The 14,900-nt window shown below is 43.2% G+C and overlaps 1 protein-coding gene across 7 annotated transcripts in view; it reads right to left on the reverse strand.

The window, feature by feature from the left end:
* LOC137004300 (arf-GAP with Rho-GAP domain, ANK repeat and PH domain-containing protein 1) overlaps positions 1-9,737 on the reverse strand; it is a 65,043-nt gene extending 55,306 nt beyond the window's left edge. For 3 of the 7 annotated variants that reach the window (XM_067364515.1, XM_067364516.1, XM_067364509.1), the window contains exon 1: positions 9,579-9,737. The gene's annotated coding sequence lies outside the window, so the exon portion shown is untranslated. Of the gene's footprint in view, positions 1-5,953; positions 6,119-6,854; positions 6,991-9,377; positions 9,518-9,578 lie in introns of those variants that run through there. The other 4 variants (XM_067364510.1, XM_067364513.1, XM_067364511.1 and 1 more) reach the window with 4 other exon arrangements.
* Between the last annotated feature and the right edge of the window lie 5,163 nt (positions 9,738-14,900).

Here is a 14,900-nt window from a genome sequence, read left to right on the forward strand (position 1 = left end):
AACCAAATGCTCATTAGCATATCTGAATCTCAGCACAATCAGAGCAGAGCAGCTCTCAGAAAGGCGGAGTTTAGAGACACCGAATCTTCGAACAAACTGTTTCAGACACTGTGAGAAAAGAGCTGATGCTGCAGTGGATATTATGAGACAATTAAAGTGTTTTTTGACCTTGGATGCATTTAAAGCTATTGTAGCAATCTTTAAAATAGCATAATAGAGCCACTTTAAACCTTTGGTGGTCATGCAGTGTGTTTCTTAAGTCACTCCACATTATGTTTGACTTTAAACGCCTCAAGCCGTTCTGTTAATCATTATAATATACTGACGCTGTGCTGCAGAACTTGTTTTGGAAGAAGTGACTGAAGCTTTCGGCCCACTCATGTTCTGAACGCGAGAGACAGACAGGTCCTCAAACCACGTCAGAAGTGTTGACGGTGAAGATTCGACACAAGATTTATCATCTTACTCAATATCTGTCTACAGGATGTCTTTCAGGTTAAATGCAAGGCTCAATGATGCCCAATGATGATGAAGTTTAATGGTGCAATACTCACATTTTTAGTAGTGCGCGAGCTTTAACTTGGTGTCCGTTTACACTACAACTGCTTTTTAAAGTTGTGACACATGGCTGGAGCAATCGACCGCGGTTGCTTAAAAGACACTGAGCAAGAATCACATTTAGACATTCATAAGCAGGGTTGCCAGGTCTGTTAAAAATAGTCCACAGTTTGACTAGTGCAAAAGTGACCAATACTCCAGGGATCATGTCAGACGCTGCATGTGCTTTACATGAAGCGCTCATGAATCATTTTCGGCTGAAGGCACTTCCTTCATTTCATATTATAATTAGCTCGAATAAGGAACTATAAAAAGATTCTCATCAGATATCAAACTAAACTCATGAGCTCAAAGCTAATTAGGGTCTCCGTGATCACATCTAGTTCAATATAATCATTAAAAACTATCAGCAAATCAAATTCTCTCTCACACACACACACATAATCAACAATCAAACTCTCTTTTTAGTTGCTTCCTCATTTAAAAGTATCATTTTACCAGGAAGTGCATCTGTTAAATGCAAACAAACACTTAACAGTGTGAAATGGCAGGGTGTGTGTGTGTGTGAGTGTGCGTGAAATGTATTTCGCTGAACAAAAAAAAAAAAAAAAAAAAGACAAAATGTCTGGCCTTAAAGACATTTTTAACATATAGTACACTGTGATAATTAAGAGAAACATTTGCATGTAAAATAAAACCCTCAACACACACACACACACACCTGAAAATCCTCACTGATGAAAAACTAGACACTCCACATTCATGACTGGATCTTCAGGCTGGTCACATGTGTTTGCACACACACAAGCAGCTCATCTGAACATGAATCGGAAAGTACCAGGATTATAAATCACCGTCTGCATCCCAATGCACATACTAACCATCCTAAATATCATGCAGTAGTGCATCCCAAGACTGGTGGAGAACGTGCATGAGCATCTTTTGACTTTTTCCAATAGTAGAAAAACATGCCGAACGAGACTGAATCTGACACTATGTATCTGAATACCACTTTTCAGACTAAAAATACATGCCTGCGAACAGTAATGTATTTTCGAGCATGTGTGCGAATTAAGAAGTCCTTAAAAATGTGATAATTCTGACCACTGCAGACCGGGAACACCCCACAGGAGCTGCAGTTTTGGAGATGATCTGATCCAGTCGTCTAGCCATCACAATTTGGTCCTTGCCAAACTCACTCAAATCCTCATGATGCCCATTTTTCCTGCTTCTAACACATCAACTTTGAGGACCAAATGTTCACTTGTTGCCTAATATATCCACCCACTAACAGGTGCCGTGATGAAGAGATCGTCAGTGTTATTCACTTCACCTGTCAGTGCTCATAATTTTCCTGATCGGAAAAATGTTATGCATTTTTCAGAGCAATTTGATACAATGCTTTCATTTTGAAAAGCAAAGTCTAAGCTAGGTCACAGATCACTTCTGTTGCTTCTGTCTTATTGTTGTCATTCAGAGACTTGAGTGATGGAGACATTGTATTTTACCTGCAATATATAAAAAAAAATATATGTATAAAAATTTCTAGTTTAAAGTAGGCCTAATTAATAAATGAAATACTTCTGCCTGTAAATTTCCTAGGATTTTTCATACTTAGTGCTAGAGGTTTGATCATATCACTAGCAGCACTATACTTAACTAAACTAACACTAGTAATGATCATTCATTTCTGAACAGGAGTCTCCTTGCAAAGTTACTCATATCATGCTACAGTTTAACAGTGGGAGAGAAAGTGGTTAGTGAGAAGTGAAACATCCAGCGTTTTCTGGATTGTGAGCTCATATTAGTGCTGAAGTTTTCAAATCCTCACTAAAGCTGGCACACAAACACATATGACTCACTCTTGCATATGACTGATCGTCATTCTCAGCCTATGACCTTTGACCTGTGAGTGTATCAAACTGAATGCATCTGCCTCTTTGTCCAGTCAATCAATGTCTTAAAGGAATAGTTCACCCACAACTAGATGGACTGACGATATATATCGTGGCGATGACATAAAATGTCTAGAGATTGTGAATATCGCAGTACATTCGGGTAGCATAGCACTATTGATGGAGGTCGGATGCTCTAAGATACACATGTCAGGGCTCGACAATAAAGACTGGCCGACGGTCCGGGGCCATCTAGAGAAATCGATTCAGTACAAGAAATGTTTGTGTGCATATTGCGTAACATGCATATGAAGCGCGCACACAGAAAGCTGCATCTCAGACAGAGCGCAAATACTGAATTGAGTCAGTGGAATGAAACAGTGCGCAAGGTCTAGAAACGCATTTAAGCTTCTTTTAACTTGAGCGCCGCGTATTTAGAATGCCGTGTCATGTGCGAAACACTGCAAAATGGATTGCACAATGGTTACAGACGTCCATCTAGCACGCATTTACATTGATAAAGGAAAAGTAGCATAGTGGAATGGAAAAAGCACAGTATGTTGGATCCGTGCATCAAGTCTTAAAGTGACAGCAGCCTATTTTTCCTGCTGCTGCATGTGTTTTTCATTTTAAAGGGGTGGTGCATTATAATTTCACTTTTCAATTTTTAACTTTAGTTAGTGTGTAATGTTGCTGTTTGAGCAAAGGGAGATATTTTCTTTTACAGAAATCAGTTATGACAACAACAAACGGCTGGTAGGGACTACAACGAGCAACGAGCGTGTTGTCGACATCACCAACACTAAATTTTAAATAAACATGCATTCTAAAAGTTGTAACTTCTCTCCATCAGTGTCGACTCCGGTTTGAACAATGTAAGGCTGAACACCGTTACCGACAATCCTCATTTTGGCTGCGTGAGATTCTCCAGCTTTGTTATTGTCGAGCTGTTAAAGCTCCGCCCTCTTCTGGAAAGGGGGCGGGAGCAGCAACTCATTTGCATTTAAAGGGACACACAAAAACGGCGTGTTTTTGATCACACCCAAATACAGGCAAATTTGACAAGCTATAATAAATGATCTGTGGGGGATTTTGAGCTGAAACTTCACACACACATTCTGGGAGACTTATTAAGGCCCTGATATACTTCAAACGAAATCGAAGAACAAACTGATGTGACATAATTTCGAACAAAATCAGGACAGAACTAAGTGCTTCTATTGAATAAACATCTATTCTATATCCTATATAAAAATAAACGTGACGTGAGTGGAGTTCTAATTTGCAGAGCTTGTGCTAACATACCCATGTTATGATCAGATGCTTTTCTTATGCTTTCTATAAAAAAAAATGCTTGCTGTTTTCTCATTTTTGTTGTGTTTATTTTGTTACTGAGAAGAAAGTGTATAGCACATATTTACATATTCATCTCTCTCAACAGTGTGGGCGGTGTCAGATGTTCAATTACAGTATATCGTAGCTCACGCATTTCGAACTTCGTTTTACCCCTAAACGAAAAAGTACCCCTAAAAGAAAAACTGAAGTATCACATGGTCCTAAGTATTCAGACCCTTTGCTGTGACACTCATATATTTAACTCAGGTGCTGTCCATTTCTTCTGATCATCCTTGAGATGGTTCTACACCTTCATTTGAGTCCAGCTGTGTTTGATTATACTGATTGGACTTGATTAGGAAAGCCACACACCTGTCTATATAAGACCTTACAGCCCACAGTGCATGTTAGAGCAAATGAGAATCATGAGGTCAAAGGAACTGCCAGAAGAGCTCAGAGACAGAATTGTGGCAAGGCACAGATCTGGCCAAGGTTACAAAAACATTTCTGCTGCACTTAAGGTTCCTAAGAGCACAGTGGTCTCCATAATCCTTAAATGGAAGATGTTTGCGACAACCAGAACCCTTCCTAGAGCTGGCTGTCCGGCCAAACTGAGCTATCGGGGGAGAAGAGCCTTGGTGAGAGAGGTAAAGCAGAACCCAAAGATCACTGTGGCTGAGCTCCAGAGATGCAGTCGGTAGATGGGAGAAAGTTGTAGAAAGTCAACCATCACTGCAGCCCTCCACCAGTCGGGGCTTTATGGCAGAGTGGCCCGACGGAAGCCTCTCCTCAGTGCAAGACACATGAAAGCCCGCATGGAGTTTGCTAAGATGGTGAGAAATAAGATTCTCTGGTCTGATGAGACCGAGATAGAACTTTTTGGCCTTAATTCTAAGCGGTATGTGTGGAGAAAACCAGGCACTGCTCATCAGCTGTCCAATACAGTCCCAACAGTGAAGCATGGTGGTGGCAGCATCATGCTGTGGGGGTGTTTTTCAGCTGCAGGGACAGGACGACTGGTTGCAATCGAGGGAAAGATGAATGCGGCCAAGTACAGGGATATCCTGGACAAAAACCTTCTCCAGAGTGCTCAGTACCTCAGACTGGGCAGAAGGTTTACCTTCCAACAGGACAATGACCCTAAGCACACAGCTAAAATAACGAAGGAGTGGCTTCACAACAACTCCGTGACTGTTCTTGAATGGCCCAGCCAGAGCCCTGACTTAAACCCAATTGAGCATCTCTGGAGAGACCTAAAAATGGCTGTCCACCAACGTTTACCATCCAACCTGACAGAACTGGAGAGGATCTGCAAGGAGGAATGGCAGAGGATCCCCAAATCCAGGTGTGAAAAACTTGTTGCATCTTTCACAAAAAGACTCATGGCTGTATTAGATCAAAAGGTGCTTCTACTAAATACTGAGCAAAGGGTCTGAATACTTAGGGCCATGTGATATTTCAGTTTTTCTTTTTTAATAAATCTGCAAAAATCTCTGTGTTTTTCTGTCAATATGGGGTGCTGTGTGTACATTAATAAGGAAAAAAATGATTTTAGCAAATGGCTGCAATATAACAAAGAGTGAAAAATTTAAGGGGGTCTGAATACTTTCTGTACCCACTGTATATCAGGGCTTTAAATCTCGTGAAAAGGGCATTATAGGTCCCCTTTAATCAAACGAGACAAAGAATAAAATAAAGTCTCTGCTCTTGACTGGATAGCTTTTCCGACTTTATGCAGTGTTTTTACATTTGATTACTTTATTCACTTTCTGTACCTGAAAACTACTGTTAGACCAACCTGAAAAACCTGAAAAGCACCGTTTATTTTATTTTTGTGTTTGTTTCTCCGCCAGAATAGGAGCGCAATAATTCTGACTAAAATATTTGTTGTTGGACATTAAATGTGCCATACGTACAAAACTTTAAGTGTATTTTTACAATAGCTACAGTACCTGTAATTTAGTGATTTTAACTTCTGCTTTATTTATGTTTTTAGACTATAATGTTACAATGTTAGAATGTAATGTAAACCTGCACATATAACAGTCTACATGGTTACATTTACAATATATCTGTTTGCATAGCCTTCAACACTGTTTGCAGGAAAACAGAACCCCAGTTTGAAAACCCATTTCAGTAAACACAAACAACAGATGCCATCCTACCTCCTCATGCAGTCCGAGAAGAATATATCAGACTTCAGACGCACATTCAATCCAGAAAACAACGGGGAGGAGAAATAAGTCTGCTCTGTAATTAAAGGCCATGAAACAGTTCACAGCCTCTATAAAACATTCTGCTCAGAACGACACATTAGACAGAAACAGGATGAAAAGAGCAAACAAGTGTCTAAGTTGTGGTTAAAGTCTCACTAACACATGCTTACAAAGTCACACAAGCACGCGCGGTGTGAAGTGTTGGCCAGCTAATCAACATGCTGAAGAGACGGATGGATGCATCTACTGCTCTCCGTTTACAGAGAGCAGCCGAGCGTTAACAAACAAACACAGCAAAATAAATCATTACAAATTTTCTCATCCAGTTTTAACTCATACAAGAACTACAACTTCTGTTAATAAACTTTAATCAAAGTTAATCATCGGATTATATCAAAACATCAGCTGATATATCAGACCGCTGTCTGCCTCTCGATTAGTTGCATTTAAAGGTGTTTGATTAAAAGCTGATGTGGCGAATTGGTCATAAATAAGGAACTGGGAATGTTGACGGACATTTGCTGAAACGAACACTGAACAACATCGAGCACGACTGACCCGCTTCTGAGTTTATAACAAACATCAAGCTGATTAACATTCCAGCCACATCACAGGACTAGTTAACCCCTCGACTCACGCCAGCACAAACACCGTTAAATGACTGTGTGTCACACAGATCTGTATTATGCGAGTTAAAGGAACTGAAATCACCCTCCGAACATCACTTTAGCGCACTGGTATTAGTGCTGTATCTCTTTAAGAAGAACTCAATTAGTTTCCCCACAACGCCTGTGAAATCTTGTGGTTTAAGACCACATCCATCAAACACACACACACACTTTAAACATACCTGCTAGAGCTGTCTGTCTTTTAGTCTGTCTCACTCTCACACGCTCCAGTGTTTCCTTCAAGCTCGACAAGTGCATCTGAACACGCTCACACCCTCTCTCTCCCACTCACACACTCTTTCACAAACTCTTTTTCACACTCACACACTCTTTCACACACTTTTTCACACTCACACACTCTTTTTCAACCGAGCAACCAGTGAGAAAGACAGAAAAAAAGAGACAGACAGACAGACAGACAGACAAACAGACAGACAGACAGACAGAACAAACAAAAACAGAGACAGACAAACAACAAACAAACAAAGAGAGACAAACAAACAAAATGACAGACCACCAGAGACAAACAAAAAGACAGACAGACAGACAAACAGAGACAGTCAAACAAAAAGACAAATGAGACAGACAGACAAACAAACAAACAAACAAACAGAGAGACAGACAAACAAACAGAGACAAAAACAGACAAGACAAAGAGAGACAGACAGAAAAACAAACAGACAAACAGAGAGACAGACAGACAAACAAACAAACAGAGACAGACAAGACAGACAGACAAACACAAACAAACAGAGACAGACAGAAAAACAAACAGACAGAGAGACAGACAGACAAACAGAGAGACAGACAAAGAGACAGACAAACAAACAAACAGACGGATAAACAAACGCAGAGAGATAGACAAACAAACAGTGAGACAGACAAACAAACAAACACAGAGACAGACAAACAAACAAACAAACAAACACAGAGAGACAAACAAACAGTGAGACAGACAAACAAACAAACACAGAGACAAACAAACAGAGACAGACAAACAAACAAACAGAGAGACAAACAAACAAACAGAGAGACAGACAAACAAACAGAGACAAAAACAGACAAGACAAAGAGAGACAGACAGAAAAACAAACAGACAAACAGAGAGACAGACAGACAAACAAACAAACAGAGACAGACAAGACAGACAGACAAACACAAACAAACAGAGACAGACAGAAAAACAAACAGACAGAGAGACAGACAGACAAACAGAGAGACAGACAAAGAGACAGACAAACAAACAGACGGATAAACAAACGCAGTGAGACAGACAAACAAACAAACACAGAGACAGACAAACAAACAAACACAGAGACAGACAAACAAACAAACACAGAGACAGACAAACAAACAAACAAACAAACACAGAGAGACAAACAAACAGTGAGACAGACAAACAAACAAACACAGAGACAAACAAACAGAGACAGACAAACAAACAAACAGAGAGACAAACAAACAAACAGACAGACAAACAAACAAACACACACAGAGACAGACAAACAAACAAACAAACAAACAAACAAACAAAGAGACAGACAAACAAACAGAGACAAAAACAGACAAGACAAAGAGAGACAGACAGAAAAACAAACAGAGAGACAGACAAACAAACAGACGGATAAACAAACGCAGAGAGATAAACAAACAGTGAGACAGACAAACAAACAAACACAGAGACAGACAAACAAACAAACAAACAAACAGAGACAAACAAACAGTGAGACAGACAAACAAACACAGAGACAGACAGAGAGACACAAACAAACAAACAGAGACAGACAAACAAACAGAAAGACAAACAAACAAACAGAGAGACAGACAAACAAACAAACAAACAAACACAGAGACAGACAGAGAGACACAAACAAACAAACAAACAGTGAGACAGACAAACAAACAAACAGTGAGACAGACAAACAAACAAACCGTGAGACAGACAAACAAACACAGAGACAGACAGACACAAACAAACAGAGACAGACAAACAAACAAAAAGAGAGACAAACAAACAAACAAACAAACAAACAGAGAGACAGACAGACAGACAGACAAACAAACAAACAGAGACAGACAAACAAACAGAGACAAAAACAGACAAGACAAAGAGAGACAGACAGAAAAACAAACAGACAAACAGAGAGACAGACAAACAAACGAACAGAGAGACAGACAAACAAACAAACAAACAGACAGACAGACGGATAAACAAACACAGAGAGATATACAAACAAACAGTGAGACAGACAAACAAACACAGAGACAAACAAACAAACAAACACAGACAAACAAACAAACAGTGAGACAGACAAACAGAGACAGAGAGAGACAAACAAACAGAGACAGACAGAAAACAAACAAACAAACACACAGACAAACAGAGAGAGACACAAACAAACAGAACGACAGATAAACAAAAGCAAAAACAGAGATACAGACAGAAAAACATCAAATATGTCAATGAATAATGTAAATATGTGACTAATGCTTTAAACCATGTCAATAAAACAAATGAAAACTAATCAGAAAAGAATCAGACAGACTTTCTGACCAAATAATCTTCATTTACAGGACGCGGATTTTTAAAACAAGAGTGTTTTCTAGCCGATGAAATATTTCACAGCATAACTAAACTCATATACCATCTTCATTCACCACAGAGATGACCTGGAGACGTTATGTTAATATATGACGCTGTTTACCGGTTTTCCGTGACTCTGAGACTCCTGGAGAATCACACGCTGAGATTTTCTCGAGTTGTGCTGATAAAATCTTCATTTCTATATGAAAAAGTCCGTTTACTGACTGAACGCAAAACGCGCGCAACAGTTCAACAAACTCGAGTAACGCCGATAAACTCACAAACAAACAAACACGCTGATGAATATTCATGAATCACTTACAGAAGCGTCTCTGGCAGAACCTGGGCTTGTTTTTCTGGATCTGGAGGCTGTTGTTTTTCTCAGGACGATTGTGAACTAGTCCGCGAGCGTTTCTCCACTGAAACACAGAAAAACCCTGCAAGAAACTTCTTCCGTAGGCGGTGCGTCACATGAGCGCGTGTGAAACTTCTGCACGCGACGCGACGCGCCACTCTGGGCGTCAAATACCGCTAACTGCGGTTGCTATGCGACACAACGGTCAAATTCTTCAGGGAACCCGCGGTGAGCCGGAACACACAAACACCGCTGAACCTCGCGGCGGGTTTGTCTAGTTTGACACATTTGTATGATATAACTATAATCATTTCAACATATAAGGATTGTTATCTGGTATACAAGTGGAAATATTCTTTTAAAAGATATATTTTCAAATCCTCATCGAATCCTTACACTCGATGTGATTGTTCCATGATGCAGCGCTGAGAAAAGTAACATGGTTTATTACTTAAATTAAATTAAATTAAATATACAAAAAATATATTTTACAAGCATTCTTCTCTAGCCATGCTGTTTACACTTTAGAAGTGATTTATTTGTGATCTGGCCGATATATGCTGGTGTTTATGGACCATGTAGTTTTTAGATATTTTGTAGTTTTATAAAAGCTTTGGCCGTTAGGCGGCGCTACAGGTCTATGAGTGAAATTTAGACTGTGTTGGGATGGAATACTAGCATACTGTATGTCGATGCATATGCCTTCCTTTTCTCTGCTAACAAGAATATGTTCTAAGTTAACCTTGAACAAACATTCTATTAACGTTACTAAGAGAACTAGCCAAAGTTCTGAGAATGTTCCCGTTAGCTGGGTGTCCATTAAACACAAAACCATGTAGATCCTGCTGACAGAATCAAAATAGTGAGACTGTGAATAGGCTGCAGCAAAACACTGCTTCATAAATAAATATTAAGTATGTTTTTCATCATCATCATCAGTAGACTAGTGTAGGACGAGAGTGAGTCAGAGTCTAGCAGGCCGCGCGGCTCTAATGCATCGTGTGGGCGCGTTTAGCAGATCACATTATTTGTTTGGTGCTGGTGGGAGGTGTTTGTGTCTGTGTGTGTGTGTCTGTGTGTGTGTGTGTGTGTGTGTGTACCCGGTATTCCCCAATGGGGACCAAAAGTCCCCACAAGGAGTAATACCAGTATTTTTGACATTTTTTGGTCCCCATGAGAAAAACAGTAATAAATTATATGAAATGTTAACTTTTTAAAAATTTAAAAATGCAGACAGTTTCCTGTGATGGGTAGGGTTAGAGGTAGGGGATAGAAAATACAGTTTGTACAGTATAAAAACCATTACGCCTATCGAAAGACCAGGTTGGTTTTTCAGGTTGGTTGAAAGACCCGCCTATGCTCTATTAGTTTTAGAATAAGACTCAGTTACTAATCTGAATATTGTTCTGTCAGTGCTTATGGCTGTTATGACTCTGACGCTTTGGGCCCGAGGAGAGAATATATGATTTTCTCAGAGTTTCGCTGGAACCGTTCCAAATAACGTTCTGAGAATGGCCCAACAGATTCGAGTGACACAGCACTTTCTTGTGGTTTTACTGTACTCTACTGTAGTGTTCACGTGGTGTTACAACAGCTCTCTTAAACAACAGGAAGTGGCACACACAATAAAGCTGCCGACACCATAGGCGCGGGAAGTGGGGGTGCTGGAGGTGCTGCAGCACCCCCTGTTTTCACAGGACAGTAAATGCAACACAAATTTTTGTTCAGTTACATTTATTCATTTTTATCATTTAATAATTTGTTTGTAATAAACACTTTAAATGGGCTAAAAAAATGTTGTTGTTGTTTTTTTTAAAGAACAACTAAAACATGTTTTGCAGTGTTTAGCATTGTAGCCAATCACAGACAAATCTGTTGATTTCTGAAAAGCAACGAGATGTTATGATCCACTCAGCGCTCAAAACGCCGGAGTTTTTGTTCAGCACTGAATGCTTTGTATACTGGCAAATCCTGATTAAAAAAGTGTAGACATTATTATTAAAGAATCATTGTGCAGTTATTGAAGCGTTGTGAGATCGCGAACAACTTTCATCTTTTTAGTGATTATAAAGGAACGCTCGTTGCGCTCTTTCTGCCATGCCAAATGATGGACACAGCACTGCCTATGCTTGCTTTTATGTTTCTGAATGTTGTTGGTACTTTAATAACAAATATTATAATATCTGTAGGTTGTGGCTAGGGCTAGGCGACATGTAACATGTAAAGTGTAACATGTAAATCATGGATGTACTTGTTTTAAAAAAGTTTTATACTTTCTATTTGTTAAACGCTGCGGCTAATATATTTCCTGTGTGCAGTCAAATGTCCTGGTGTATGGGCTATGCAGTGTTTCCAGCTTGTAGATTGTGATATGCTTGTAGTTCTGATGTGGTTTATATACTTAATAAATGTTTCTTTTGATTAAGTACATAAAAAAATAACATTCTCTAGCCCGGTCTCTCTAGCCCGGAGGTCCCAGCACCCTCTAGCCTGGCTGACCCAGCACTCTCTAGACCGGTCTCTCTAGCCTGGTGGTCCCAGCGCTCTGTAGTCTGCCAGTCCCAGGGCTCTCTATCTTGGCAGTCCTCACCCTCTCTAACCCATCATGGTGGTCTCCAGCCCCGTCGGCTCCGCTCTGGTAGCCTTCAGCTCTGTCCTGGCTCCCCACTCTCCCTTCTCCACCCTGGCTCCCTGAATTGCCTCCTCCACCTTGTGGGTCTGGTCCTCCATCACTCTGCCTAGTCCGCTTCCACTCCACCACCCATCTGGACTTTTGCTCTAGTCCACCGGTCCCAGCAAACTAGCCCGGAGGTCCCAGTGTTCTCTAGCCCGGTCTCTCTAGGCTGGAGGTCCCAGTGCTCTCTAGTCCACCAGTCCCAGCATTCTCTAACCTGGCAGTCCCAGCTTTCTCTAGCCCGGCCTCTCTAGCCTGGTGGTCCCAGTGTTCTCTAGCCCAGAGGTCCCAGTGTTCTCTAGCCCGGAGGTCCCAGCTTTCTCTAGCCCAGCCTCTCTAGCCTGGTGGTCCCAGTGCTCTCTAGTCCACCGGTCCCAGCAATGTCTAGCCCGGTGGCCCCAGCGTTCTCCAGCCCAGTCTCTCTAGCCCGGAGGTCCCAGTGCTCTCTAGCTTGGCTGATCCAGCATTCTCTAGGCTGGAGGTCCCAGTGCTCTCTAGTCCACCAGTCCCAGCATTCTCTAGCCTGGTCTCTCTAGGCTGGAGGTCCCAGTGCTCTCTAGTCCACCAGTCCCAGCATTCTCTAACCTGGCAGTCCCAGCTTTCTCTAGCCCGGCCTCTCTAGCCTGGTGGTCCCAGTGTTCTCTAGCCCGGAGGTCCCAGTGTTCTCTAGCCCGGAGGTCCCAGCTTTCTCTAGCCCAGCCTCTCTAGCCTGGTGGTCCCAGTGCTCTCTAGTCCACCAGTCCCAGCATTCTCTAGCCCAATCTCTCTAGCCTGGTGGTCCCAGAGCTCTCTAGGCCCACAGTCCCAGTGCTCTCTAGTCCACCGGTCCCAGCAACCTCTAGCCCGGAGGTCCCAGCGTTCTTTAGTCTGACAGTCCCAGCTTTCTCTAGCCTGGTCTCTCTAGCCTGGTGGTCCCAGCGCTCTGTAGTCTGTCAGTCCCAGGGCTCTCTATCTTGGCAGTCCTCACCCTCTCTAACCCAGCATGGTGGTCTCCAGCCCCGTCGGCTCCGCTCTGGTAGCCTTCAGCTCTGTCCTGGCTCCCCAATCTCCCTTCTCCACCCTGGCTCCCTGAATTGCCTCCTCCACCACGTGGGCCTGGTCCTCCATCACTATGCCTAGGCCGCTTCCACTCCACCACCCATCTGGACTTTTGCTCTAGTCCACCAGTCCCAGCAATCTAGCCCGGAGGCCCCAGTGTTCTCTAGCCCGGTCTCTCTAGGCTGGAGGTCCCAGTGCTCTCTAGTCCACCAGTCCCAGCATTCTGTAACCTGGCAGTCCCAGCTTTCTCTAGCCCGGCCTCTCTAGCCTGGTGGTCGCAGTGCTCTGTAGTCTGCTGGTCCCAGTGCTCTCTAGTCCACCAGTCCCAGCATTCTCTAGCCCGGTCTCTCTAGGCTGGAGGTCCCAGTGCTCTCTAGTCCACCAGTCCCAGCATTCTCTAACCTGGCAGTCCCAGCTTTCTCTAGCCTGGTCTCTCTAGCCTGGTGGTCCCAGCGCTCTGTAGTCTGTCAGTCCCAGGGCTCTCTATCTTGGCAGTCCTCACCCTCTCTAACCCAGCATGGTGGTCTCCAGCCCCGTCGGCTCCGCTCTGGTAGCCTTCAGCTCTGTCCTGGCTCCCCAATCTCCCTTCTCCACCCTGGCTCCCTGAATTGCCTCCTCCACCACGTGGGCCTGGTCCTCCATCACTATGCCTAGTCCGCTTCCACTCCACCACCCATCTGGACTTTTGCACTAGTCCACCGGTCCCAGCAATCTAGCCCGGAGGCCCCAGTGTTCTCTAGCCCGGTCTCTCTAGGCTGGAGGTCCCAGTGCTCTCTAGTCCACCAGTCCCAGCATTCTGTAACCTGGCAGTCCCAGCTTTCTCTAGCCCGGCCTCTCTAGCCTGGTGGTCCCAGTGCTCTGTAGTCTGCTGGTCCCATTGCTCTCTAGTCCACCAGTCCCAGCATTCTCTAGCCCGGTCTCTCTAGGCTGGAGGTCCCAGTGCTCTCTAGTCCACCAGTCCCAGCATTCTCTAACCTGGCAGTCCCAGCTTTCTCTAGCCTGGTCTCTCTAGCCTGGTGGTCCCAGCGCTCTGTAGTCTGCCAGTCCCAGGGCTCTCTATCTTGGCAGTCCTCACCCTCTCTAACCCAGCATGGTGGTCTCCAGCCCCGTCGGCTCCGCTCTGGTAGCCTTCAGCTCTGTCCTGGCTCCCCAATCTCCCTTCTCCACCCTGGCTCCCTGAATTGCCTCCTCCACCACGTGGGCCTGGTCCTCCATCACTATGCCTAGTCCGCTTCCACTCCACCACCCATCTGGACTTTTGCACTAGTCCACCGGTCCCAGCAATCTAGCCCGGAGGCCCCAGTGTTCTCTAGCCTGGTCTCTCTAGCCTGGTGGTCCCAGCGCTCTGTAGTCTGCCAGTCCCAGGGCTCTCTATCTTGGCAGTCCTCACCCTCTCTAAAATTCAAACGTACTACAGTACATCCACAATGTTGTTACTGTCACATGACTTACCAGTATCAGTTCCGTTGCTTCACTTCCGTTCATAAATCCCCTCCTGTGGCCTCACAGGATAGTAACGTGTCCATCGAATGCACACTTCAGCATCTTGGCGGATGTAATGTTTGTTGTAGATCAGG

Source organism: Chanodichthys erythropterus, chromosome 17 (genome assembly GCF_024489055.1).
Source record: "Chanodichthys erythropterus isolate Z2021 chromosome 17, ASM2448905v1, whole genome shotgun sequence".
In the NCBI taxonomy this organism is placed as follows: domain Eukaryota; kingdom Metazoa; phylum Chordata; class Actinopteri; order Cypriniformes; family Xenocyprididae; genus Chanodichthys; species Chanodichthys erythropterus.